This window comes from Xyrauchen texanus, chromosome 35, assembly GCF_025860055.1.
Source record: "Xyrauchen texanus isolate HMW12.3.18 chromosome 35, RBS_HiC_50CHRs, whole genome shotgun sequence".
In the NCBI taxonomy this organism is placed as follows: Eukaryota; Metazoa; Chordata; class Actinopteri; order Cypriniformes; family Catostomidae; genus Xyrauchen; species Xyrauchen texanus.
In genome coordinates this window covers 29,120,517-29,134,228 of record NC_068310.1, presented here as the reverse complement: position 1 = coordinate 29,134,228, position 13,712 = coordinate 29,120,517, and positions in this window count along the sequence as shown.

Here is a 13,712-nt window from a genome sequence, read left to right as displayed (position 1 = left end):
CACGAGAGACCGCTTAAATTCTACCCTCTCGTGAAGCGTTCTGTAAGCGTTGAATTATAGTAAAACGTTCTTAAATATTTATCTTTTATCACACCAAAATCGATCATATCACATTAGAAAACATTCATTTAACCGCTGGTGTCATATGGATGAAGTTTATGCTGGCTGTCTGTGATTTTTGGAGCTTCAAATGTCGAATCAACATCCGCTTGCATTTTAAGGACCTACTGAGCTAAGGTAGTTTCTGTTTTTCTTCAAATGTGTTCTGGTGATGAAAGAAAGTCATACACACCTGGGATATCATAAGAGTGAGTAAATAATGAGAGAATTATAATTTTTGGGTGAACTAGTCCTTTAAAGGCATTCATGGTTTTTCACTAAATTAACATGAGGAAAACCTTTATTTAATCATTTTCATTTAGATGCACCAATTCAATACAGTAATAAAAAGCAATATTATTATGATTATTATAATTTTTTTGAATGAACAGAATGTGCAAAAAGTTCACTCACTTTTTTGAGCCCAGTTGAATTTTATTATAATACAATGTAATACGGAAAAAACATCAGCTAAAACAATGACGTAATGTACAAAGAGACGAGTCACGATTCACCGACATCATAAAATAGACAGTATATTATAAATATATTGACACAATTCAGTATTGATGTGATTTCATCACAAATGGCATTTGATATAATTTTTTCATTATCTTGAACATTGTCTAGCATTCATTTCATGTGTTATACCATGGAGCGAAGCCTGGCCACCCCACTCGCAATTGCTGTTTAAGTAATTTTTTTGGTCATTTTTTGGCAGAATTTAGTTCTTTATAGGTGAAATCATCTCTGTTCAAATGTACAAACTTAACATGTGCGCACACCAAGGTCGCCAAACCTCTCATTCCCGGGTGTCATGGTATCCATTCACCCCCACCACCCACCCATTCACTTGCATTGTATGGACCTAAAGAGCTGAACTATTCTTCTAAAAATCTTAATTTGTGTTCTACAGAAGAAAGAAAGTCATATACATCTGGGATGGCATGAGGGTGAGTATATGATGAGAGAATTTTAATTTTGGTGTGAACAATCCCTATAAAGAAGAGTGAATCCCACTGAAAGTCATTGACTGATTCACACACTGCAAGACCTTGTACATAATCTGTGGTTATTTTGGTGATTCTGTATCATCCTCCTGTCCTTTGTTTATTTCCAAGAGATCAAAGATATATTATATTATATTATGGAGATGAGAGGAAGTGTGTCTGCATGCAAACGTGTATAAAGGAATAGTAAAGTCTCTTAGTTATTAAAAGAAATGAAAGCATGCAGCAATAGTAAAAGCTTTCCATCTCCTCAACAAAAGAAAGCATCCTTGCTAAAAGCACATTGTAACACTAATCTAAGAGGTTACTTAGATTAGCGTAGCCTTCCATTACAGTCTATAGTTTTAGAATTGTATCAGCGACTACAGGAAACTTTTTTGCCTTTGTTGTTACTACTACTGTCCAAAAACAACAGAGCACGAGTGGAACAAATTGTCCAGCCAGGTTTCGCTAACTGAATGTTATTAAGTGTGTTTGTGTGTGTTCCCTGCAGGTCCATCCTGTAATGCTGGTCCAAGTGTGAGTGTCATCAGGGGAGGTCTGGGATGTTGACTCATCAGGGTTTTCCAAGAAACCAATCCATCCTTGTGTTCCAAGACCAAGGGGAAGAGAACTGCATGGATGGAGCATAGAGATACAATGTAGTGTAAATTCCAGTTGAAGTATGTCATCCTGATCAGCGACATCTGCCTCTAATCACACTACTCTTTCTCTCTTACTGAACTATCGCTGCAGCTTTATCTTACTGAACAGATGCTTCAATCAGCCAATCAAAAATACAACAGACTTGATAGGATGTTTTGTGGTTGCATTACAGGAAAGCAGTTGACCTAGCAGAGGTTACACATACATACTACCAAACAAGAGAAATCAAATCTGAATTTTGTTAGCTCATAATGCCATAAGGGGGGCCCCCATAGGTGCACCCAGCCCCCACCCCTGGCATCTCGGGGCATTTAGTGGTTTCCGTATGTCAGTGTGTCATACATGGCTTGAAAACAGACAAATATGCACACTATAGCCAATTATATAACATTTGAGGACAATGTATTTACTGTATACAAAGAGCAAGAGCAGATCCTTAAGCCATACAAGACATCAAATAAATCTTTACTAGTATCACAGAAATTAGGGAAAGATCCTTATCAAATCTGAATTCATTTATACTGAAAGGTGAAATCCCCACTCTCACCATTGGTGACATATTGATGACATATTAGTCAGTGTGTGAGATATGAAAAGCACTAATGACAACGATATATTTAAAAAGCGCCAATGACGACAGTGAAAGCGACAGATGGATGGATGTAAGTGGTAGCCGCCATGCTGTCATAGCGTAGGCGTTGGGTTCTATGGAGTAAGAGGAAGTTATGTGGTTTGGTTTCTGACTGGCTGCCACAAGTTTTTCCGTTTCTTCAAAGATCCCCATGATCTCTGCAACCAACCTCATTGAGACATGGAGCAGTCTGTCACCACTGACAGCAGCGGTTAGTTACCTCGGAACAAAAGTTACATGATGTTCACTTTCAAATCATTTGATATCTTGATTACTTGGGGTCTGATGTCACGCATGGTTTTCAATTTATCTCAGAGTAGGGTTAAAAATATATTTTTGTGTTAAAAGCTGTCAAATGGCTAGGATGAAGGTGTTCAACCAGGGGTCCTTTAAAGTGAATGAACATTACCTAATGATCTAATAAGCTTTAAATAAACAAACTGATTTTTAATGATAACTTGAAAACCTTTATATACAGACCTACTGTGAGTTCCTTTTGTAAATCAATGGCAAATGCTTCTTTTGAAGCAACTAGTCCACGTTATTTACATTTTAAATCGTGTTTCATAGTGGAATTTTCAGTGAAACATCGAGGAAATCGGGATCGATGTAAAGTGCCAAAAGAGTTCTGCAGCGATCACCCACTCCCATGACGGACTGTGAATGATGCCATCAAGTCGGTCTGCTTACACTCTCAAACTACTTGTGTATTTGTATATATCTGAATATTGAACAAGGAAAATGTTCTTGAACAAGGAAAATTTTAAACAGTATTACTGGTGTGGTGTAAATGAGCTGAACCTTGAAGCAGGAATAAGAGAGGGTTTGACGATGAAAAACGACAACAAAGAGGAATTAAAATGGCTGTTTGGTTCAACATGAACGAGTCATCGATTGCATCAGTTCCAGGTTTGGAGCTAAATTAGATGGCATGGTGGAGGTGTTGACCAAGGCAGTGTCCCTCACTTGCCACCTCTCCTTTTCCTGACAGAACCCTCAGCTTGAGCCTCAGCACAACTTCCTGACAGTTTTCCTGTTCTGCTCTGGGAATGCAAACAACGTGCACAACCACCCTTTACTGCCTTCCCTAATTTGGAAGTCAATAGTGACACCCAGTGTCCTACACTACAGTAACAACTAAACTTACTGTAAAATTATTCCAGAAGTGTGAAATAGTATCTTATTCGTAAATCCATCATAGAGGTTGTTTTTTCATAGCTAGGGGGACTGGAGTTTTAAGAAATGTTTCAACTTTGTCTCAGATTTTTCACCTAAAATTAGGAGAAATAAATAGACAATTGAAACTTGTTGAAATAGCCAACTACAGTATAAAGTTATATAAACTATGGATAGCATGGCTCAGATCATTTGGTCTTGGAAGAATTTTTTGATTAAAAGATTTGGTATCTTGGCATATCTGAGCACAGTTTGAGACCTGCACTGAGATCTATTCTGAAACTCTAGAGCAGACACATGTGAGATCTCCAGGGTTTATTCTCATGACAAAAATCTGAGAAATAGGAGATTTAAGCAAATGTCAGCATTTGCTCTCCATTTATTCTTGTTGCTGTCTATGAGAAATCATTGGGATATCACAGAGATTTAATTTGTCATATTAATGCCCTAGTAGTCAAAATATTACCATACCATTGTAGTTAAAACAAATTACATAGTTGCAATTGTCTCGGCAACAAGGACTTAATGTTATAGGCTATACTAAGAAACAGTAATAAAAAACTAAGAACATACAGTATAAAATCAGAGCTATACATTTTTGGTAGGAACAACATACACATGATCAGGGACTGCCCTCCTGTGGATGAAATCTATTATTGAGCTAAAGCACTTGTCAGGGGCTGTCAACCTTCTTGAGAAGTTTACTCACAGGTGTTTTTCCAAACCAGTAGGACTGTCTTACATTTGTGGAATTCAAAAGGAGAATTTAAAGGGATAGTTCACCCAAATATTTAAATTCTCTCATCATCTACTTGTCATCCCTAATGTCATCCCAGGCTTTCTTTCTTCTGCAGAATACAAATTATGAGGTTCATACAATGCAAGTGAATGGGAGACAAAATGTTGACACTCCAAAAAGCAAATAAAGGCATCATAAAAGTAACCCATTAGACTCTAGTGTTTTAATCCATATCTTCTGAAGTGATATGATAGGTGTGGGTGAGAAACAGATCCAAACTGAAGTGCTTGAAATTCTTGTCCCTGCCCAGTAGGTGGTGATATGCATGAAGAATGTGAATTACCAAAAACACAAAAAGAATGTTAAAGTGGAAGTTAAAATGGAGATTGACCAAGCAGGGAGGATACTTTATAGTAAAAAGGATTTCAATATTGATCTGTTTCTCACCTACACCTATCATATCTCTTCTGAAGACATTGATTCAACCACCTGACTCTTATGGCTTACTTTTATGCTGACTTATGTGATTTTTGGAGCTTCAAAAGTTTGACACCCATTCACTAGCATGGTATGGACCAAAAGAGTTGAGAAATATTTCTAAAAATCTTAACTTGAATTCACCAGATGAAAGAAAGTCATACATGTCTGGGATGGCATAAGGGTGAGTAGGCCTAAATGGTGACAGAATTTTCATTTTTGTTTGAACTATTCCTTTAAATGAATAGTTTTAACCATCATACCATCCCAAGTGTATGGCTTTATTTCTTCTGCAGAACACAAACAAAGATTTCTAGAAGAATATCTCAGCTCTGTAGATCCATTCATGCAAGTGAATGGGTACCAAATTTTGAAGCTTAAAGGCAGCATAAAAGTAATCCATACAACTCCAGTAATTAAATCCATATCTTCAGAAGCGATATAATAAGTGCGGGTGAGAAACAAGTGATTAAAATAAGCGATTTTTTACTATCAATCTCCACTTTCACGTTCACATTCTTCTTCTTTTGTTTTTGGCAATTCACATTCTTCATGCTATCGCCACCGACTGGGCAGGGAGGAGAACTTATATTAAAAAGGACTTAAATATGGATCTGTTTCTCACCCACATCTCATCACTTAAAAAGATATAGAATTAAACACTGGAGTTGTATGAATTACTTTTATGCTGACTTTATTAGCTCTTTAGAGCTTCAAATTTTGGTATACATTCACTTGAATTGTGAAGACCTACAGAGCTGAAATACTCTTCTAAAAATCTTTGTTTGTGTTCAGCAGAAGAAAGAAAGTCATACACACTTAGAATGGCATGAGGGTGAGTAAATGATTTGATATGAGAGAAGTTTTGGGTGAACTATCCCTCTAAGCAGAAACCCAAAAGTGCATTGGAGCTTGCAGCTGTACAGCTGTGCATAATATACGTAAACACTGCTCACCTGAGAAATTTTTTTTCCCAATGAGAATGTTTCAGCAATCATTTTTGTCCCATATTTCTATCGGCTGTTTACAACCCGATGTTTAGATTCCTGATTCGCAAATTAATTGAATTGGCCAAAAATTTTGTCAAAACGGTCCATGATATTAATTCAAAGGAGGTACTGATTGTAAAGGATTTAATTTCAAAGATTAAAGGCAAATCATGGCAGAAAACAATGGAAAATGTACACATTGCACTCAAATGTGTCTAAAGCCATGTAAAATTGCTGTGTGTGTGTGTTTGTGTGTGTGTGCGTGCGTGCGTGCATGTATGTGTGTGTTAAAGTTAATTTAGGGGTGCATTTTACACAGTTAAATTCTATGGGATGTTGAATAAGGTTCTGTTTATAGTGCTTGTACATTTTGCAACTCTATCTTTCCACTCAGACCCTAGCTGAAGAACCTCTAGCCCTGTATTAGCACCACTTGTGATGTAACTTGAGGACTGGTAAATTCTTCTCCCACAGCTTCACACAACTCCAACACTTGACCCTGTGCTGCCCTCAGCAGAAGCTCTAAATAGGAAAAAAAATTATGTTTATGGGGAATTTAGTCAGTCGCATGCCACTCAAACAAGAGCCAAGCTCTTAACTCTATAGCAGCAATCCAAGTGTACAGAAGCCATGAAGCCTTGTGTAAAATATTGGCCATAGACTGACAGACAGACAGACAGATAGACAGACAGACAGACAGACAGACAGACAGACAGACAGACAGACAGACAGACAGATAGATAGATAGATAGATAGATAGATAGATAGATAGATAGATAGATAGATAGATAGATAGATAGATAGATAGATAGATGATCGATCCACAGAAGAAAAAATCATATGGGTTATGAATTCACACCAGTGCTTCTAATCCATGTGCTAAATGTCCACACTAATCAAGTGTCAAAGGCTTTGGAAACAGATCCCTCTCATTTGAGAGCTGTATGTGAATCAGTATAGAGTTTGGGCTTTAATGCATAAGGTGTCCTTTACTTGATCATAAATGACATATCACATCATATAATTCTACATTGTTGGTCTGGTCCGAAAAGGGATACTGAAGGAATATTCTGGGCTAAATACAAGTTAAGCTCAATTGACAGTATTTGTGGCATAATGTTGTGGCTTTTTAAAAAAAATAAAAAGGGAAAATGTAGGTTACAGTGAGGCACTCACTACAGTGGTAATGAATGGGGCCAATTTTTGAACATTAAAATTCTCACCACAAGACATAAACAATATATGTATTAACTTGATTTTAGTATGATAAAATCACTTACTAACCTTTTCTGTGTAAAGTTATAGCCAATTTTACAACTTTGTTGCCATGACGATGAAATTATGCAATGAAACTTTGTAATACTGCACTTTTTGTACCACTGTCTCCTTAAGATGATTCACTTACAATGTATTCCTCTTTTGTAAGTTGCTTTGGATATAAGCGTCTGATAAATTAATAAATGTAAATGTAATGTCAGCAAACCCTAAATCCCAAAAATGACTGTAAAAATTACTATTTAAAAACTTTACAGCTCAAATAAACATACGTTTTAACAGTATAATTCATGTAAGTGCATTTTATCAAATTAAAAGCTTCACATTTATGCTTTAAACCTTAAAAAAACGGCCCATTCACTACCATTGTAATTGCCTCACTGTTACCCAGATATTTGCTTTTTTTTAAGAAATGGAGGGACTTGACGAAATTAATTTTTGTTGTAATCAACATTATGCCAAAAATGTTGTCGATTGAGCTTCACTTGTGTTGAACCTCGAACATTCCTTTAATGGGGTTATACCACAATTCACCAGGAGAGGTCATGTGAGTTCTACAATGGTCCCAAAATAGCTAAATGTGACATTTCAGGGTAAGATCAAAGTCTGTAATACCTGAAGAGATCTATAGGTTTTTCTATGTAATTTACCTGAGCTGTAAATGCTATGTGACTAATCACTCTTGAGCCTCAAGAGAATGTTGTCTTGACAATGCTGATTGGATGAAGGCACCTCAAGAACCATCCAAAGCCCTTCTAGAGACTACCCTGATATTTGACCTCAAAGGCATGAGGAAAAATGTAGGACCACTTCAAGATATAATTTCCAGTAAGAATACACTGCTACTTTTAAATACCTGTTAGAGGAGAAATATATATTTTGGGTACAGATATGTAATTACAATATCTACCAACAGGGGCTAACTGAAGCCCCATACACACATGCAGCGACTTTATCACTTGATGTCGCTAGTCTCTGTACTGTTAAAGTCGCTTGTGGGCGTTCCTACTGCTGTCGCTCTAACGTTATTGGTGGACTGCACGTCTGGCCATGTTTTGAAAATATGATCACAGATTAGTCATTTTGTTAGTAAAACTACGATTTCATTCTAATTTAACAAGGGGAAAACGAGAGTGAAACATGCATTTACATCAATGAAAGTTTGTGTACAGATGTAACAACGTTAAAGAAGATGCGCTGTCCTAATTTGGAAGCGCTCTTTATCAACTGCAAGCCTGCTTTGACTGCACTCATTAGAGTGTATTTGAGGCTGCAGACACCAATCTGGATAAGCCCACAGATACTGTGGCATCATAAATCAGTTTCTGTGAGGATATGTGCATTCCTACTTCAGACTTATTTAACATACAACAATGACAAACCATGATTAACGGCAAAATCAGGCAGCTTCATCAGGCCAAAGAGGATGCTTATAGAAATGTGGATAAAATCTTGCACTATCAGGCCAGGAACACAGAATCAGATGGAGTGGCTAAAAGAAGCTATTCTGGTAAGCTGAAAAATAAATACAGCTAACGATCCTGCATCAGTGTGGAGAGGCCTGAAAGACTTTACTAACTTGAAGACACCATCCCCCAACACTGTAGGGAACCAGTAACTGGCTGACGACTTGAATGTGTTTTACTGTATTGAAAGGCCCAGTCTCACACCCCACACCTGCACTGACCTTCACTTCACACAAACATCAACACCTCCAGCAACTCCCCTCCTCTGGCTACTCAATCTTCACTTAAGGTCTGTGAAGAGGAGGGGTGCCGTGTCCTCCGGATATAAAAGACAAGGAAGCACAGGGACCAAACAGTGTTTCACCCACTTGTCTAAAATCCTGTGCAAACCAACTGGCCCCCATCTTCATACAAGAGCTGATGATGTTCTCTGTATATATATATATATATTAGTCTTATTGTGTATTTCTATATGTACTTCTCACCTCTTATTTTTACTCTTTTTATTTTTTTGTCATATTGTTGTGTTGTTTGTGCACTGGAAGCTCCTGTAACAAGACAAATCCTTGTATGTGTAAGCAAACTTGGTATAAAGCTCATTCTGATTCTGAATCTGTTTTCTTGTCCCAGAAGCGGTCCCTGGCATAGGTGATATAGGCAGGCGCCTAGGGCAGCAATGCTCTCTGGGGCAGCACGATAGGGTACCTGCCAGGCCGCACACACACAGAGCTCGCAAAATTGCGATGGGAGAAAGGTGCCCCAAATTGTGCCACCCTGCCCACTAACAGAGCTCGCAAGATCGTGATGGGAGAAAGGTGCCCCGACATGCTCACTCACTCACTCAGCCTTAAAGGCTGTATGTGGTTAGGATTATGGATGTTCAAAACATTAGATAACCATGATAAACAGTACACCATGACACTGGAACTTATTAGTGGTCTTGCAATAATTAGTATATACCATGTGATTGCTGGGGAGATATGATGAATTCTTTTATGATTTTGCATCAATGAAAACTGCATCATTACATTCATAAAATGAATTAACTATTGATGTACGAATTAAACTCACTCAGACTGCAGAACATTTATTTTCCACACACCATTTTTATTATATCCATGTATGTGGTTACAGACCAATCATACAGATCAGTGAAATCACTCACACCATCCCTGATGTGTATGAATTTCTTTTTTAGATGAATATTTCAGCTCTGTAGGTCCGTACAATACAAGTGAATGGAGGCCAGAACTTTGAAGCTCCAAAAATCACATAAAGCCAGCATAAAAATAGTCCATAAAACTCCAGTGGTTTAATCTATATCTTCTGAAGCAATATGATTGGTGTGGGTGAGAAACAGATCAATATTTAAAACTGATATGTAACTTTTTTGGTGTAGTTTTACTTTATTTTATCCCAGCTTAAAATGGATAGACAGCCATTCATAGGTTAATTTTCTCGAAAACTGTTAACAGTTAACTCTGTGGCACTATAAAAATTCCCGTGTTTGTTTTGAGTGACCCACTGAGACCTGCCCCAACAATGTTACTCAACCAATGGCATGAGTTGGGGGCGGGACTGTCTGACTGTTTTTGGAACAGTCCTTTGCAGAGGCCTGTACCATGAAGCCAGTTTCGGTGGCTAGCCAGGTAAGTTTCAGTTTAGTTTGCGTCAACCCTGGGTTTTTACCGGGGTTCATAGCTATCACATAGCTACATGGCTAACCCGTTCCTTGGCAGGTTATGTTCTGGTAACAGATCACTAACAGATATTTAACCATCAGCTGTGAGTAAAGTGACATCTCTAATGTAATGAAGTCACTCCCCTGTGTCTCTTAAAGCACACTTTACAGGAAAAAATCTTAGAAATCCACAAAATCGACTCTTTAATGAAAAATAAATTAAATATAGATTTTCGGCAAATGGAATCTTTTTTTTTTTTTATTTAAATACACTATTATTGTTTTTCATTTATCTAGTTTAGCCATAAAATATCAAATATCTATGAAAATATAAACAATATAATATTAAACTATTTATAAAACAGCTAGTAAGATGGATTAATATAATACCTGCTAATAGTTATTGATTTTCAAATATGAATCACACCATAAGATCGTGAAAGATGAATGCCTCAGAAAACCCTCTTCATTCATTGACTAGAGATTAATGTACAGTATTTCACATAAAGTTCAATTGTACACAAAATACATCTTTAAAAAAAAAGACCAAATACGTCTTGAACTGCATGTCAGTTGTTGCATACAGTATTCAGAGAGCTGACTTTTTTATTATTCAATTGTAGCCTGTTAATTTGTAATAATATAAAATGATATTAAGCTTTCAATTTAAATGAATATAAAAGCTTTTATATTTTAAATAAAGTTGTAAAGGGATTAATGGAAAGGAGGAGGTGAGAACCGGCTTGACAATATAAATCATATTTTAATAAGCAACTTAAACATAAAGACAAGCACACAAAGGTGCCGGACAGCTGTCCATAAATCTCTCTCTCTCTGTGTCGCATTGCCATCTTCGGTCGGCATTTATCCCTCTTGAGGGCTAATTAGCCTGATTAGGGGCCGGGCCTGATAGTGTAACATCTTGACCCGACCCTTCCTCCGCCCTGCCACATTCCTCGCTCATTTTCTCAGGCCGGGGAACCCCTGGCATGACGTACCAGCGATTGTGCCAAATTAAAGAGAGGGAAAAGGCCAACTCGGAGCGCAATGAGAGAGAGAGGAGAGAGAACGGAAAAAAAAACACTTACTCGCCGGTTCTCCGATATGCCGCAGCTTGGTCCTTGGCCACTCCTCCACCCTCTCATGGACGACAGCCATGCCTCCCCGGGGCGGATCGGAGGCAGTCTTCCGGCCCCTGGCGGGCAGAATGCCCCACCGCAAAAATGCACAACATGCATAGAATGATTGCTAATGTACATAAACGAATATGACCGAAACGGCAAGCACTAACAATTAGATGTATTTAGAAAAATGAACAAAACTGTCATTCACTACAGAAACTGTTCTCTCCTCCGCCATGTTGAAAGTTTATTTCATAATTACGACTTGAGGGGTCGTTCATGTGCATCTTCCAAGTGTGAAACTCGTATTTACGATAATTCCAATAGCACATGATGGAAACATTTGCCTCAGTCACCTTTTCTTTCATTACATCTTTGTCAATACAATAAAAGTGAATGTGACAGAGGCTAACATTCTGCCTAAGATCTGCTTGTGTGTTCCATGGAAGAAAGTCAGTCATACAGGGTTGGAAGAATAATAGAGTACATTTTAACAAACATTTATTAACTATCCCTTTAAACTCTAAAACAATTTCAAGACATTGTTTCCATCTTCAACCTGCCCGAACTTCTCTGTGCCTCTTATGTCATCTTGGTACGCCATGTACCTCAGATAGTGTCCTCAGACAAAACAGGAATTCACAGTGGACTATAGAGCTAAAAGAATGTATCTTGTGGTCTCTTAACACACTCAGTGCAGTAAATTATGTAGTCTATTTTAAAATGTGTCCTCTTATCTATTTACTGGAGTTCCAGGATTGGAACTGGATAAGGTGAATGGTGACTTAAGACTACTGGAGGAATGCCTGAACTCTAGAAAGTATTGCACTAGTGGCTTTGGCAGGGGCGTAGCACCAAATTTTGGGCCCTGGGTACAAACCATCTTGCTGGGCCCCCGTACCAAATATGTATGTATAGAAAACTGACTTCTAAGGGGCCCCCCCTGCCTCGGGCCCTGGGTACTCGGTACCCTTTACCCCCCCAGTCCGACGCCCCTGGGCTTTGGGATTCCGAAATGATGATCCTCAGTGGTCCGGTCTATCCACAGAGTGATTCATTTTTAACCAATCATCACAACACAATATAATATAAACACAGGTTGTTTATTTAGAAAAAAGGCTTGTTGTATACACGAATGTTTTTAACATCAACCATACCTCCACAATATGGACGGTCTGGGACCGGTGTGAGAGAGTTTCAGGCCAGTTGACAGAACTGTCACATGCCCATGTGCATTGTCACTACTTAAAGGAATAGTTCACCCAAAAATGTAAATTCTCTTAACATTTACTCACCCTCATGCCATCCCAGATATATATGATTTTTTTCTTCTTCAGTAGAACAAAAACAATGATTTTTAGAAATATATCTCAGCTCTGTAGGTCCATACAATACAAGTGAATGGTGATCAGACCTTTGTAGCTCCAAAAACCACATAAAGGAAACATAAAAGTAATCCATATGACTCCAGTGTTCAAATCAATATATTCAGAAGCTATAATAGGTGTGGGTGAGAAACAGATTAAAAAAGTAATTTTTTACTGTAAATCTCCACTTTAACTTTCACTTTCAGATGTGAAAGTGAAACTAAACAGGCACCACATGTGATTTTCTGATGTTAAAGTGAAAGTGAAGATTTACTGAGTAAAAAAGGACTTTTGATCTGTTTTTCACCCACACCTATTATATTGCTACGGGAGATATGGATTTAACCACTGCAGTATTATAGATAACTTCTATGTTTCCATTATGTGATTTTTGCAGCTACAACAGTTGCATTATATAGACCTACAGAGCTAGGATATTCTTCTAAAAATCTTTGTTTGTAAACACATCTGGGATGGCATGAGGGTGAGTAAGTGATGAGAGAATTAACCTTTTTGTGTGAACTATCCCTTTAAGGTTGTAGATCATATATGTGGAATTAGACATGCATGCATAGTTGGTTTTCTGTTATACACAGAACATTGTTGTTGAGATTTCTGCTAATTATAAAGTTATCTAGCTGACTATAAGGTTTTGATGATATTGTAAGAGTGATTTGTGATATTCTCGGAAGCATCAGTTTGAATGGGTTGAAAACTATACATAAAAAATGTTATGCAATTTTTTTTTCAGCAGATGTATTTATAACTTTTATGAAGTTTAATTGCAGCAGCATCATTTTCAGCTATTATTGCAAATTAAAAACCTTAAATTATTTCATATAAATACTTTTTTGTGTTCAAAATATATATATATCATTTCATAATACTGTATTAATTAATACGCTTTACACCTTTTTTTTAAATTTGGGGTTTGACGAAAAATCTCAAATATATTTCTAATTAACACAGTAATTAATCTTAAAGAAAATGTAGTATATTTTTGTGCTGGGGGCAAAATATCCACAGGATAATTACA